The sequence below is a fragment of the Crotalus tigris genome, unplaced genomic scaffold, assembly GCF_016545835.1.
Source record: "Crotalus tigris isolate CLP2741 ecotype Arizona unplaced genomic scaffold, ASM1654583v1 scf7180000022411.5474196:2289641, whole genome shotgun sequence".
Classification (NCBI taxonomy): domain Eukaryota; kingdom Metazoa; phylum Chordata; class Lepidosauria; order Squamata; family Viperidae; genus Crotalus; species Crotalus tigris.
Genome location: NW_024099112.1, coordinates 1856995 through 1870370, shown reverse-complemented (window position 1 = coordinate 1870370; position 13376 = coordinate 1856995). Strand labels below are relative to the sequence as shown.

At 36.4% G+C, this 13376-nt stretch overlaps 1 protein-coding gene across 4 annotated transcripts in view; it reads right to left on the bottom strand.

Annotated features, from left to right (window-relative positions):
- PPFIA4 (PTPRF interacting protein alpha 4) overlaps window positions 1–11601 on the bottom strand; it is a 102442-nt gene extending 90841 nt beyond the window's left edge. For 3 of the 4 annotated variants that reach the window (XM_039319160.1, XM_039319163.1, XM_039319164.1), the window contains exon 1: window positions 11029–11601. The gene's annotated coding sequence lies outside the window, so the exon portion shown is untranslated. The remainder of the gene's footprint in view (window positions 1–11028) is intronic. The other variant, XM_039319161.1, reaches the window with a different exon arrangement.
- Window positions 11602–13376: the final 1775 nt, after the last annotated feature.

Here is a 13376-nt window from a genome sequence, read left to right as displayed (position 1 = left end):
TTGGTTTTATGGTCTCTGGACTATCAGAGAACCAGTACTCTGGATGACACACTCTTTTGGGTGCTTGAAAAATGCTATCACATCTCACTTAATTATTGTTTCTTAAAGCTAAACATTTGAGACTTAGTTTTCAGTCTCCTGATCATTGTCTAGATGACAATGTTCATATCTTTGCATCTATGTCAGTTTGTCTGAATCTTTCTTCAAAAGTGGTTTCCACAAGAAGACACTATACTGAACATAGAGCCCGAACAATGCAGAATACAGTGGAGCTACAGATCAAATAAAATTATCAATCAAAGGATATAAATAGATAGACAGACAGACAGACAGACAGACAGACAGACAGACAGACAGATAACCTTTATTGTCCTTTTTTACTGTGGGCACAATGGCACACATTAAAAATAAAATTTAGTATGACCTTAGATTTGGGTGGCATGGATATTTGTGATACAACAAAGTCAAGGTTAATGCAGATTTCAAAAATCATTATGTTAGATATGCCATATTGAGAATATGGGATAGAAACAAATCCAGCCTGTGCACAAAAACACCTTTGCAGCTGTCAGCCCTTTAGATTAACCTTATCACCACTCGTGAGAGGCAGTTTTCTCTATGTCTTTGAACCTTGAGTGAGCTACTTGATTTGGAGAACTAAAAACTCCAAAACTGTAATTTATATTTCATTAAGAAAATATCAATTCTGTTATCATGATAAAGACTCCGCTTTGAATTCAATTAACAATTAATCAGTGGAATGACTTGCCTACAAAAGTTGTGGATGCTCAACACTGGAAGTTTTTAAGAAGACACTGGACAGCCACTTGTCTGAAATGGCATAGGGCAGGGGTAGGCAACCCTGGCTCTTTTATGACTCATGGACTTCAACTCCCAGAATTCCTGAGCTCAGGAATCTGGGAGTTGAAGTCCACGAGTCATAAAAGAGCCAAGGTTGCCTACCCCTGGTATAGGGTTTCCTGTTTGATCACAGGAAAAGATTCAAGATCCCTTCTAAGTCTGTTATTCTATTATTTTTTAATAAGATGGCATGCTTCTGGGTTTCAGCCTGCAAAAGGTGTTTCAAAGCATGTTGAAGCATAAATATAACATATATCTGCAATACCAAACAGCTGCTGCTCCCTTTCCCAGGATATCAAATGGCAACCTCAAAGTCACATGATTCCAGGAAAAAGTAAAAGTGCATACAAATATACACATAGATTCACTTTCATCATTACAAGCATTCTCTCTCTCTACACACATACAAACATACACACACAATACTTGACCTACTCAAGGGGCATCATCCATATTTGTCTTAATCCCTACTCATTGTTAAACTAGAGGCACCAATGGGATACTGGAAGATGCTTTGAAGTAGGCACAGAGACAACTTCAATAACATGTTAACTCGAGTACATATTTTTCTGGAATTCCAGGAAAAGATGTTACTTTTTTCCAGAGATACTCTGCCTATTACAGCATGAACGCCCACTTCTAGTTCAAAAACAATTTTTCATCTCCAAAGCAGAGCACCTCACTAATCTCATGCTATACAATTCCTCTGAAAACAGGAAGCACCAAAGCTACAAGTACCTAGTAAGTGTACAATGTTTAAGATACATGCAAATATGAAAGTAGATAGAGACTAAGTCGAAGGACAATACAATGTACTAGACTAGACTAGAGGACATAATAGAAACTAGTTTTCAAGAGAATATGTTTGACTATATAATATACTTACTGTACTGTATATTACTGTGCAGAATCTGATCTGGAATGTGTATATTCCTCCAGTATATTAACAATCATGACAAAATATAATCTCTATAATTTGGAAACAAAATCTTTATTTGACTAATACTTCTGGACCCATTATCAATACATTCATTTCTTTGTGTGGGTCAAATTAATTTAACTCTGTTTTTTCAAGGTATGAAAAATTAACAAATACCCTGATACTAAAAGAGGCATAATTATGTGGGAGCTCTAGAAAAATGCCAAACAAATACCTGATTTTGTATTAAGCATATTGTACAATGGATTCTTTGTACTTTTTCATATTCAGTTAAATTCCAGTTTGTGTTCCTAAATATGATGTATGTGATTTGAAACTGATTTCTGCCTTGGTTGCTAGGTGACTGTTTTGATTTAAAATCTTACTGTACATTGACACTGGTTACTGAGTAGCAAAACTCCTAGAATTAGAATTCAAGTGACATATATGCTAAAGAATAGTTTTTTGCAAATTTAATAATAGGGAATGCCTTTCTAGAGTGCCCTATCATTCCATCCAGAAAATATTATGATTAAATAATCTGAGCCCCTATATTTTGTCACAGAACAATTTAGTGACATCCTCTAGATTATTTAAATAGCAAATATACTAAAGATCAGGAGTGCAATATCAGTTTGTAACTATATTAGGACATGTTCACTTCCACTGTATAAAAACAATTTCAGAGATGATATGAAATAGCAGACACTGTTATTAAACAAATGAAGTATCAACAACCATAAAATAATTGTTCTGCAAGGTAATATTTCATTATTTAAATCCCAAACAGAATTTTTAAAAGCAATCTTACAATCTTAACCTCCACCATGACAATAAATATATCACTTTCTGTGTTTATATTTCCTACTACTATTATACAATTTATAAAAATACTGTAAAATCTCAAATAATTAGAGGGGAATACAGTTGGTACATTGTAGCTGTTTAGCTGTTTTGACTGTAGGATCTTCAGCATGTAACAGTAATAGATATGAGTTTTAATATATATTGGACTCTTTTAGGATTGCAGGCTGCCTTGAGCATGATAAGTAGATAGCATGCAAATTATTGTACTATAAACAAAAAAAATGGATAGAGTGTTCTTTTCAAGAATATGCTTAACAGGTAACACATATTGTTCTTCAACTACTACAAATTTTACACAACATAGGGACAATAATACAAATTGTTTATTAAGTATCCTATATGCCTATATAAACGTAATACAGATTTCTGTTTCCTTTCTTAGTAGACATTTAAGAATACTAAGCAAAATTATTTACTTAAAAGATAGGACAGCATGAAATTGATATTCCTTTGCTGATAGAAAGCATTCATCAGTTAAATAGAACAATTTTCAATAATTCTGTCTCCTACAAAATAAAAAATCTTTGGATCAGTATAAAAATATGTGAATTGCTCTTTCTATTCTACCAACAAATGCTTTCATCAACATTACTATCATGCTGTATCCATATTGATTCATATTTGCAAAGCCCTATTATCAAAGGATTTATTTCTGAGCACTAAAGATAGGTTCAGATTGTAGTGCTGATAATTAAAATGTTCAAGAAAAAAAGAATGGTGCAAATAGTAAAGTCACTAATATACGTTTAGCATTTCTGAAATTCAATAAACAAATTTCAACAGTGGACAGAATAGTTCAGGATCATACAAATGGACAATAATAATAGGTAAATTCCCAAGGTTCAGCTGCATATCCTCTTGCCCTGGTGCCAGAATGGCCCATTTACTGTTTGGGAGACATAAATTCAAAACATCACCATCAATTGACTCCTTACTCATCTCAAAGGCGACAACCATCCATCTCTTCTGCCTCAAATAATAACAAGAAAAGTGGCATGTCCCAAATCCTGCGATGGACTGGCGAAATGCCCATCCTGAGCAAGCCAGTCCTGTGCTGAATTGGATATTGGATTAAATTATTTTTGAGATGATATTCTAACTGTATAGGTCTATGGTTCTACGATTGTTGAATGCTGTTTACTTATGCAGACAGAAACTGTGTTTACAAATAGGAATGACTGATGTTTGCTTTCCCAGCATGAGTGGATGAAGGAAGAAAATTTATCAATGGGAATCTGTGGTAACTGCTATCCTGACAGAACATCTAGCCAATATTATTTACCAAACTTTGACATCTAGAGGGTGATTTCCCAAGTCAACTTCATTTCTAGCTGATATCAGCATGGGAGACAGACAGCTTAAGGCCCCTGTAGAATTGCTCTCTGTCTTTTCAGTAGCACTATCCAATAGCATTCTATAAAAATAGGGATCTTTTCAAAGAAAAATCGCAGTGGTGATTAATTGTAAAAGAATACTGCATTTTCCCACGAGGTAACACCAAGGTTAATATCATATAACCACACAAAAAGATATATAGCGTTTCGGTTCTCTAAGCTCAAATAACATTAGTGGAAAATTTAAGTGAGGGGGCAAATCTAGTATAAATACTGCAAAGCAATATATATATGACTCAATGCTTCATTAACACTTCTGTCAGAAGCACTGAAAATAAGAAGTGGGAACTGTTCACTAAAGATAGTATTAAAGAAAATCTTCACAACACAACACCCTGGGGAAATCAAATAGCGACAAAATATTCGACATCAGCATAGCATACCTTTCCATAAAAAGAATTAGAAAAGTAATGCCTATTCCTTATTTAAGCTGATTAAATGAAGGTATGATGAAGGATAATAGCTTCATGTAAGCTATCCATGGAGATTCTCAATCATACGGGTATACTGTAGTTCTAGAATTGAAGATGCTTCAGTTGAAAGCTTCTTCAGGATGAAAAGCAAAACGTTTTCAAGGGAAAAAACCAGGAAAGTCCAGTTGTCTTTTGAATAGCACTTCATGTAAGTTTAAGTACATCAGAACAACACCTTCAAATACTGTCAAGTGAAGAAACTAATGCAATAAAACATATTTTAACACACAAAAAGCATTAATAGTTGACAACATGAGTGTTGCTTTGGTGCAAGTATCAGTATAATCACTGTGTATTTAATCTGCACCATAAACTTTACAACACATTGATGAATACAATTTGTTCAAAAAGAACAGAAAGTATTAAAATAAAAATATTTTATTTGCTGTTACTCTAGTGTTGGCTTTATACCAGCCTGACACATTCCAAAACTTCTTGAGTCTAGTAATCCTAATTAAAGGTGAAAACTAGAATTATTTGAGAGCTTACTCTTGGGAACAGGGAAATCCCCTGTATTGATCCCATCCAGATTCAAGAAATGAAAAGGGCCTCTTCAAACCAGGTGGTAGCAGCTTACTTAATGGCTCTGAGCAGAGCCTGAGAAAACAGGTATACCCAAGCATTCCACAATTCGGGTAAAAAGCTTAGGAAGGCAGAGATCCCAGGGGTGCATTCAGCAGGCTTGTATTATGTTGTGTTTAACAACAACATGCTCAACTGCTCAACTAAAGAGAAGATACAGATGATGCAAACTACAGATTACAAATTATAGATTGAAAAAAAAAGTAACTCAAGTAATACTGACAGGAAACTTTAATTACCCCAATACCTGTTAAGAAACAAACATATTCCTTTCAATAAATTCCTGAATTGTGTTGCTGACAACCTTGTCCATCAGAGAGTGCAGGAAAGTACAAAAGGGTCAGATATTCTTTACTTGATGTTGACCAGTAGGAAAAATTGAATTGAGGAAACGGAGTATGCAAAAACACTAAGAAATTATGCAATTCTGAAGTTCTTAATTTCAAGAGAAAGTAAAATTATTCCTGGACTATAATGAAACAATATGTAATAATCCTAGAGCAATTATAAGTAGGGTCTCATTAAAGGAGAAGTAATGAGATGGGGGAAAAAACCAAGAGTTCCTGAAAAGAAAATAGATACAAAAAGCAAAGCTCCAAATAATTCCAATGAAAGAAAAAAAAAAGGAGGATCGCAGATAAAACCTATTTAACTACCTAAAAGGCTAGGGTGGGGTGGAAATATGTATAGATACTGTAAAGAAGACAGATCCCAGATCTCTTCTAAGCTTACAGACAGATATCCAGAAGTATAGAAAGAGAAACTAAAGCTTCAAATGGTCTGACATTGAGGAAGGATGCTAAGAACAGTTAAAAAGTCCTTGTGATTTTTTTAGGACTTAATAGGTGGGTAAAAATGCCAAACCCAATCTAAACATCTGGCTGACTATGCAATGAACTTTAATAATTATAATATGACATTCCTGGTTTTTTATTAAAAACTTGGTGTGTATGAAGGCCAACACCTGAGGAAGAAAATAATGGTTTTCCAGCCAAAAAAAAAAAAAACCATCCCAAACAGCTATAAATGCAGGCTGGGTACCAAGTGCCCAAAATGCAAAAATGTGTTCATGGGGTATGGGGGGAGGTGGGGAGTTGTTGGATCTTTGAAACCGGATCATAAGTAGCTCTGGGGTGGTCCATCATCACTTCAAACAGTCACTAAGTGACCCATTGTAAGTCGAGGACTACCTATATCTAATTTTGTCCCATTTTCTCCATCATTGTTATTATTAGTCCTTGCAGATCTTTTGCATTTGGTTAACATAGTGTCATAGGATACCAGAGGACAGGGTATTGATGTTTTTTCCTCCAATTTCAAAAACATGCTCATCTTCTTCCAGCTAAGCTTCCCTTAATATGTATTCGGCATAAAATGTAAATATAGTTTTATCTTATTTCTTTGTCAACCTGGAGCTAGTCTTCCACAATGTTCTGTCTATACTGTGACTTCCTGACCTGTATATAGGTTTCTCATGAATAGAATGAGATGTTCTGGGATTCCCATTATCTCAGCATGTTCCACAGCTGCCCCGATTCACAATAACTGAAGGAATTTCTACAATGACAAGCATGAAGTGACTTCTTTTTGGTATTCTTAGATTTCTCAATTATCCTGCATGCCTTGTGCTCCTCAACTTTCACTGAAGTCAAGGAGGGAATGTGGTGTAGTGTAGTGACTCATGAGGTTAGGACGCTAGATTGGCGATCAGCAGGCTCACATTTAAGACCCAGTTGCTGCCTTGGGTGAGCTACCACGTGCTCCAGCTCCTGCCAATCCAGCAGTTTGAATTGCCCGCTTTTGCGAGTAGGTAAATGGGTACCATTTCAGAAGGCAACTTAATGGGGACATGGAAGAAGCCCCAAACTGGGTGATCCCCGGGCAATGGTGATGTCACTGTTTAGTCCTTTCAACTAGAAAGGCTTTGGTGCTCCTGACATGACTGTAGGAGTAGTAATTTGATCATCGGCATATGAAATTAGAGATACTGTATGACAGTTTGTATACTCTATTAAATTTCCTTTTTTGGTAATGGAATATAGATTGGTAATCTGATGGCGACTGTTCAGTCCCAAATTTTCTGGCTTAGCTTGGTTAAATTCTTTACTGATTTCTCTTCTAGTACTTGCCATATTTCAGTGGGTATTCCATCACTTTCCATACTATTCCATACTACACCATACTTGGTGATGACCAGAGTGTTGATTTAACTTCATCTTTTAGTATTAAAAGTTCTTATAAATAGGGAGTATCTTCTATGATGTTGGCATCTCTACTATACAGTATTGGTTATTGCAACTGTAATTGGTTATTTCTGTCCATTGGTATCTTTTAGCATAAAAAATTGAGGCTAGAACCTCCATCTGCATTCAGAGATTTTTTGAAAGCCTTTCCTTGATTTTTCATGCTGGAGTACATCTTTCCTATTTATGTACTTTCACTGACCAAGCAAGAGCATTTTTGAGGTACCATATAATAAGTGTAAAGAACAATCTGAACTTGTCCCAAGTTCCACATCTTTCTTTTACTGACAGCTGAAAATGTAAGTAATTTCTGCAGTATATCTTATGTGGAAAGAGGTCCCTAAGCATAACAGTGCAGTTATTTTGACTCATTGTAGTACTACCAACTATCCTAGAGGAAAATTCAGAAAAATCCCCTTTATGGAATATACCTTATACACTGTATAATATACCTTATACCTTTATGGAATATACCTTATACACTGTATATTTTATGGAAATATTTGTAGCATATTTAATTACCTAAGGATTAAGGATAAAAGGCCAGATAGATCGATTTTTAATCCATCTATTGATATTACTTCTGTATTATCACCATTTAAAAACTGACAATATAGACAGGTTCTCTAAGGAAGTGTATGAAATCCAGTTGGGTTTCATTGAGAGTAGGCTGAAAATACTTATTAAGTTGTTAGTTAGATTTGCATCCTGACTTTCTTTGAGGAGTTCTACATCTATAGTGTACATGTTGTCATTATCATTTAATATTACATTTTATAGCCTATTAATAAGTGGTGTCAACACTTTACAATTTTGTCATTGATGTTTATTTTATACTTCAAAGACAGAAATGATGATTTATAATAATAAATCAGAAAATGCTAAATACTGCTTCAGTGTCTTAGAAACATGTATCTAGGTCATTTCTCAAAACAAAAGAAATAAATGCAGCAAAAAGTCAAATTAAGAGTTAATTAAAAATTTAAACATGCACACACACACACACACACACACACAATTATATATCTTTAAATGACAAAAGACATTGTTGACTTCTAGAATGTAAACATTTAAGTTAAAAATTTATGGCTTCAGGAGGATTTTTAAAAATGGATTAGACCAGTGGTTCTCAACCTGTGGTCCGTGGACCGCTGGTAGGCCACAATGTCGTCACAGGGGGTCCAGGAAGGCTTGAAGAAATGTTATGATTTAAATCTTGAGTTAAGACTCGGTGGTCCGTGGCCACGGTCCATGACCACAAATGCTATTTAAAGGGGGTCCACGGTGAAAAAAAGGTTGAGAACCAGTGGATGCATCAGAAATTATGATGAATGTTACAAAATATGATTAAAGATGAAATAGGAAGATTTTTACTATTGTGATTTCAGTTCATCAATTTATCAATTTCAGTTTGTTTCAATTTATATTCCATTCTTTCATAAAAAATGTCACTTCTTGAAATTGTAGGAGATCTGTTGTTTCTTAGAGATCTGAATGGAGCTCTTTTCCCAAATCTTGACAAAACTGTTCATATAAAAGTAACTCTGCTAAACTCCCCAAAATGTTTTAGACTCTACATCAGTGCTTTCCCTTTAAGACATATGAAAGTGAACATATCTTTCAGATATTTTTGTCTTTTGCCCTTGTCCAGTTCATTTTTAACCATTTTTAAACACATTTCATCTCTCTCCAGAGAAGCATGTAGGTCTGTAAGTTTACTTTTTTTTGTATAACTGTGCTAGTCATTAACTATTGATAATTGTAATTATATTGCATTCTGTCTTCTGTATATGTATATATTAAAAAAAAGAATAGAACTTGGATTAGAAACAGTAAGGTTTTTGCCTCTTGATTTTTTTCTTGCTCCACTTGGAGCAGCTTCAAATATCTTGGGATGTATTACATGAAAATTTTCAATGAGTAGATCAGCTATCCTCTCAATAATCAAATAAACATGTATAATAATAAGCATTATACAAATTTATACATCAAAATACCTTGAGAATACTATGTACTGTTTTGGTAATAAGAACTAGACTTCCAGAGTCTAAAATACATATAAATCAGCTGAAAGAATTGTTTTGTCATTATTATTTCATAATAGATTTTATTAATTAAGCAATATAATAAATCAAACAGACAAATCTGTTTTTCCTGAAGTTAAATTTAAAGCATACATAAATGAAAAGAGTTTGAGACATACAGCAAAAAAGCTGGGAGGAACAGACATTTACAAACTTTATGACACCTGTTTATTCTCTGCCTGATGCCATGGCCTTGAAATTATTTTTCTTCTTATGTTTGTCCTAAAAGACAAAAATTGCAAACTCCCATTGACTCTCACTTTTTAATAAGCACTGGAAAATCTTTCCTGATACCTCAAATGATCTTTCTAAGCTAATTCTATACAAAGCCACAATACTGTGCATGGCAATGATTGGCCTACTTCACACTGTGTGCAAGTATTAAAAGCACAGAAGCAGGCAATCTGGTTCTTCAAACAAGCTTCTGCCTTCAAGTTGAACAAGAGGATGCATATGTTTAAATCTAATATACAATCAAATAACAAAAGATAAATACTTTTGTAAAATCTAATTCAGAACACTGAGAATCCTTTAATCTGATAGTGGGATCTGTGTATATACATATAAACAGTTCTAAAATCTGATGCTTACAGAACACACAAAAATGGTTCAGCAGCTGCTATGCTATGGCAGCTGTTTCTCTTGTTCTGTACTGTCATGCTGTCCCTGTTTATTTCAACCATTTGTCAACCCATCTGTTATTTCAAACTAGATTTCAAAAGCTTCTGGATGGAGGGAGACTATTCAAGTTACAAACCACCTTTGGAAATGCATCTGTCCCATCTGAGCATTATGATAATCAAATTAAGGTTATCTTTTCATCCCATCCCCACAAGTAAGCAATTAATCCATGATATCCTTTTTCACAAGAATATGTCCAGGGATTAGATATATTATTTATTTCTAGGAAGAAATAAATCATATAATACTACCTGGTTTCACATATGCTTCTGATAATACCTAATGCTGTCAGCCTAAAAAAAAAACCCAGAACCTGCAATAGGAAGACATTCGATGAAAACCAAGCTACTGCAATAAATGTGAATTGCAAAACTGCATTAAATCAGTGAAAAAATCGATACGACCCAATCTATGTTATTCAAAGACCTTTTTAAAAAAAGACAAATAGATTCAGCCCTTTCCTCAGGTATTAAATACAACCTCTTTTGAGCGACGACAAAATCAGTTGGCTTTGAATACTATTCAAGACATCATAGTAAGAGCAGCGACTATGGCTTGCCTTAAAGAGCAACAGGCTAGGGCTTTTTCATCCGTTTTTTTACAGTAGTTTTCCCCGCTAAGAGCCACAAGCCAGCCTCGTACCGTCGGGGTACAAAGGACGCACGTTCCCCCTCTGTCTCTCCCAGCAGCGTTAATTTTCCGGGCGGAGCTGGCGATCTCCAGCTTACCACATCTCTTTCCCTACGCTCAGCATCGCGGCCGCCGTCTGTCTACGCCCATCGCCTCCACCGCCTTTGCTCGAAGCCAGGCTGCCGGCTCACTGCTTAGAGCAGCTGCCCAGGGGCGATGGACTGCGGGGATCACCAAGCTGGAAGGCAGGGAACCCATCGCTCACCCCTCCAGAGAGGCGTACAGGAAGCCCACCATTTAATCTCCCAAAGGGCGGCATCATCCTCCGTGGCAGAAAGCTCAAGGCGAGAATCGGGGGAGGGGGATCGGGCATCCAGAGACGTCCACCCCGAGCACGCTGGCGCTCACCGCCTCACTTGCTCTCCACTCCCGCGGCAGTATCAGGGGAGGGGGCTGACGTGATGCGGCAAGGATGGATAGGCGGAGGCCTCTGGAGCGGGCGGCGCACTTGTCTCAAGCGCTCAGGCCAGGAAAGCGCCGGTTCGCCGAACCGTCCGGGCTCCGGGATCCACTACCGACTAACCACAGCACATCACGCCGGCGCTACCGCCACGATCAGCCCAGATTCCCTCAGACCAATAGAAGCAAGCAAGTTCCTTGCCCGCCTGGCCATGTCGCCTAGTGGGAAAGGGATGAAAGAAGGAACCAGCACGGGGACGCAAATGCATTCGGCCCCGCCGGATACGAACCAGTACTCACCGCTTGGACAGCAGCTTCGCCTCGCAGCGGGTACAACAGCGTCCCGGCTCGGGCGAAGCCACGCCCCAAACCCGTCCCTGTCCCAAGTCTCGCCACGCCCCCTTTCCTATTCCAACCCGTTCTCCTGAATATTACTCAACGCTGTTTCAATTGGTAGAAGCGACGCACTGCTTCTCTTCCCCCTGGAAGATGTTTTCTTAGCCCCGCCTCTCCCCATGCGGATAAAGGAATGACAACACAGAGGCGGGCTTCTTACGTTTATGCTATGGACGACCCTAAACGTTCATTATCATATATATATATATATATGACATACACACGCACACATATGGGAACCTGTTCTACTGAATTATCATCGAGACACACACACATGACACATGCATTCAGATACACATATACAAATATGCATATGAAAAAATAAATAAACTTCCTGTTGAGAAATCAAAAAAATCAAAAAATGGGCATGCACGTTCTAGTATATTTAATATATTTCCATTTATCAGCTTGATTTTAGACTTCTTTTGTTAAACTATATTCATTATTTAGCTTGAAAAACTTGCTTTGATTAAATAGGCACAGATCAGGTTGTATTTATTGTACTTAGAAATCACGGTGTGTCTCACTAAGGATCCAGTCTTACTACAATTTAGACAATATAGAAAATATAGATGTAAAGTTAGTGTTATTCAATCAGATAACTCTAAGCCATGTTCAAGAACAGCATCCAGAGGCAATGCAATAATAAAATGACACAATTACCTAAAATATAACACAATGTACAATTAACCATAATATAATACCAGATCCATTTCTGGCACAACATTCACATCTCCAAAGGTCCCCTGAAACAATCCTATTTATTATAAGCTTCTTTATGTAATAAGCTTCCTTCTTGTAATAAGCTACATAAAAGTATTCTATTTTAATTCTGAATTTCAATTAATATAATTCTGAATTTTAACTAAATTCTGAATTTCAATTGATTTAAATTCTGAATTTTAACTGAATTCAGAATCAATTCTGTAATAAGCTTGTTCAGTAATAAGCCACATAAGCTTATTCTATAAGCTTCCTTCCAATAAGCCACAAGATCTGCTACAGTAAGCATATCTGCTGTTTTTTAAAAAAAACTGGCCTCTTCAAGTTTTTCTACCTTATCCCACTACTTCTAAGTGAGAAATACATACATTAACTATATCATGAGGGTTTGTACAATATCAAGCCATCTAAACAGAAGTTTCATTTACAACTAAACCCAATATGAAATTTAATAAAAACGAATGCATACACAACATTGAAGCAAGGTACTTCATTAGGTACACCATCATTTATAAGTGGCTTATTTTTAAATTGCTTTTTCAATTAGGTCTTTAATTACAGTTTGACTGCTAGTAAAGCAGAGAATATAAAAAAGCTTTGACTGAATGTTGTAGATTAAATCATATATTTTTTTCTTAGTTGGCTGGATTCATACAATATACTAGGCTAAAATGAGGCTGGCTACCTTTACCCGAGTGTGATGCAAATTAGCTCAGTGATTAATTTATGATTTAGAGCAGAGTTCCACAACCTTTCCAGCTTTGCAGATCGTGGGTGGGGAAGGGGGCATGGTTCTGTGCAAGTGATGGGCAAGTGCACAAGCACAGCTCCATTTGCGCAAGCAGCAGGCATGCACTCCCGCCACTCATGCAAATAAAGTGTGCAAACATATGCTCACCTAAGCAGGATGTGTGCATATGGGCTCACCTGCCACTTCCACATCCTAGTTCCAAACTGTTCAAGGCCCAATAGTGCGCCACAGGCCAGGGGATTGGGGATCCCTGATTTAGAGTGTTCAGCAAGTCAAATCAATTTATTAATTCTGTATGCTTTATGAACATACA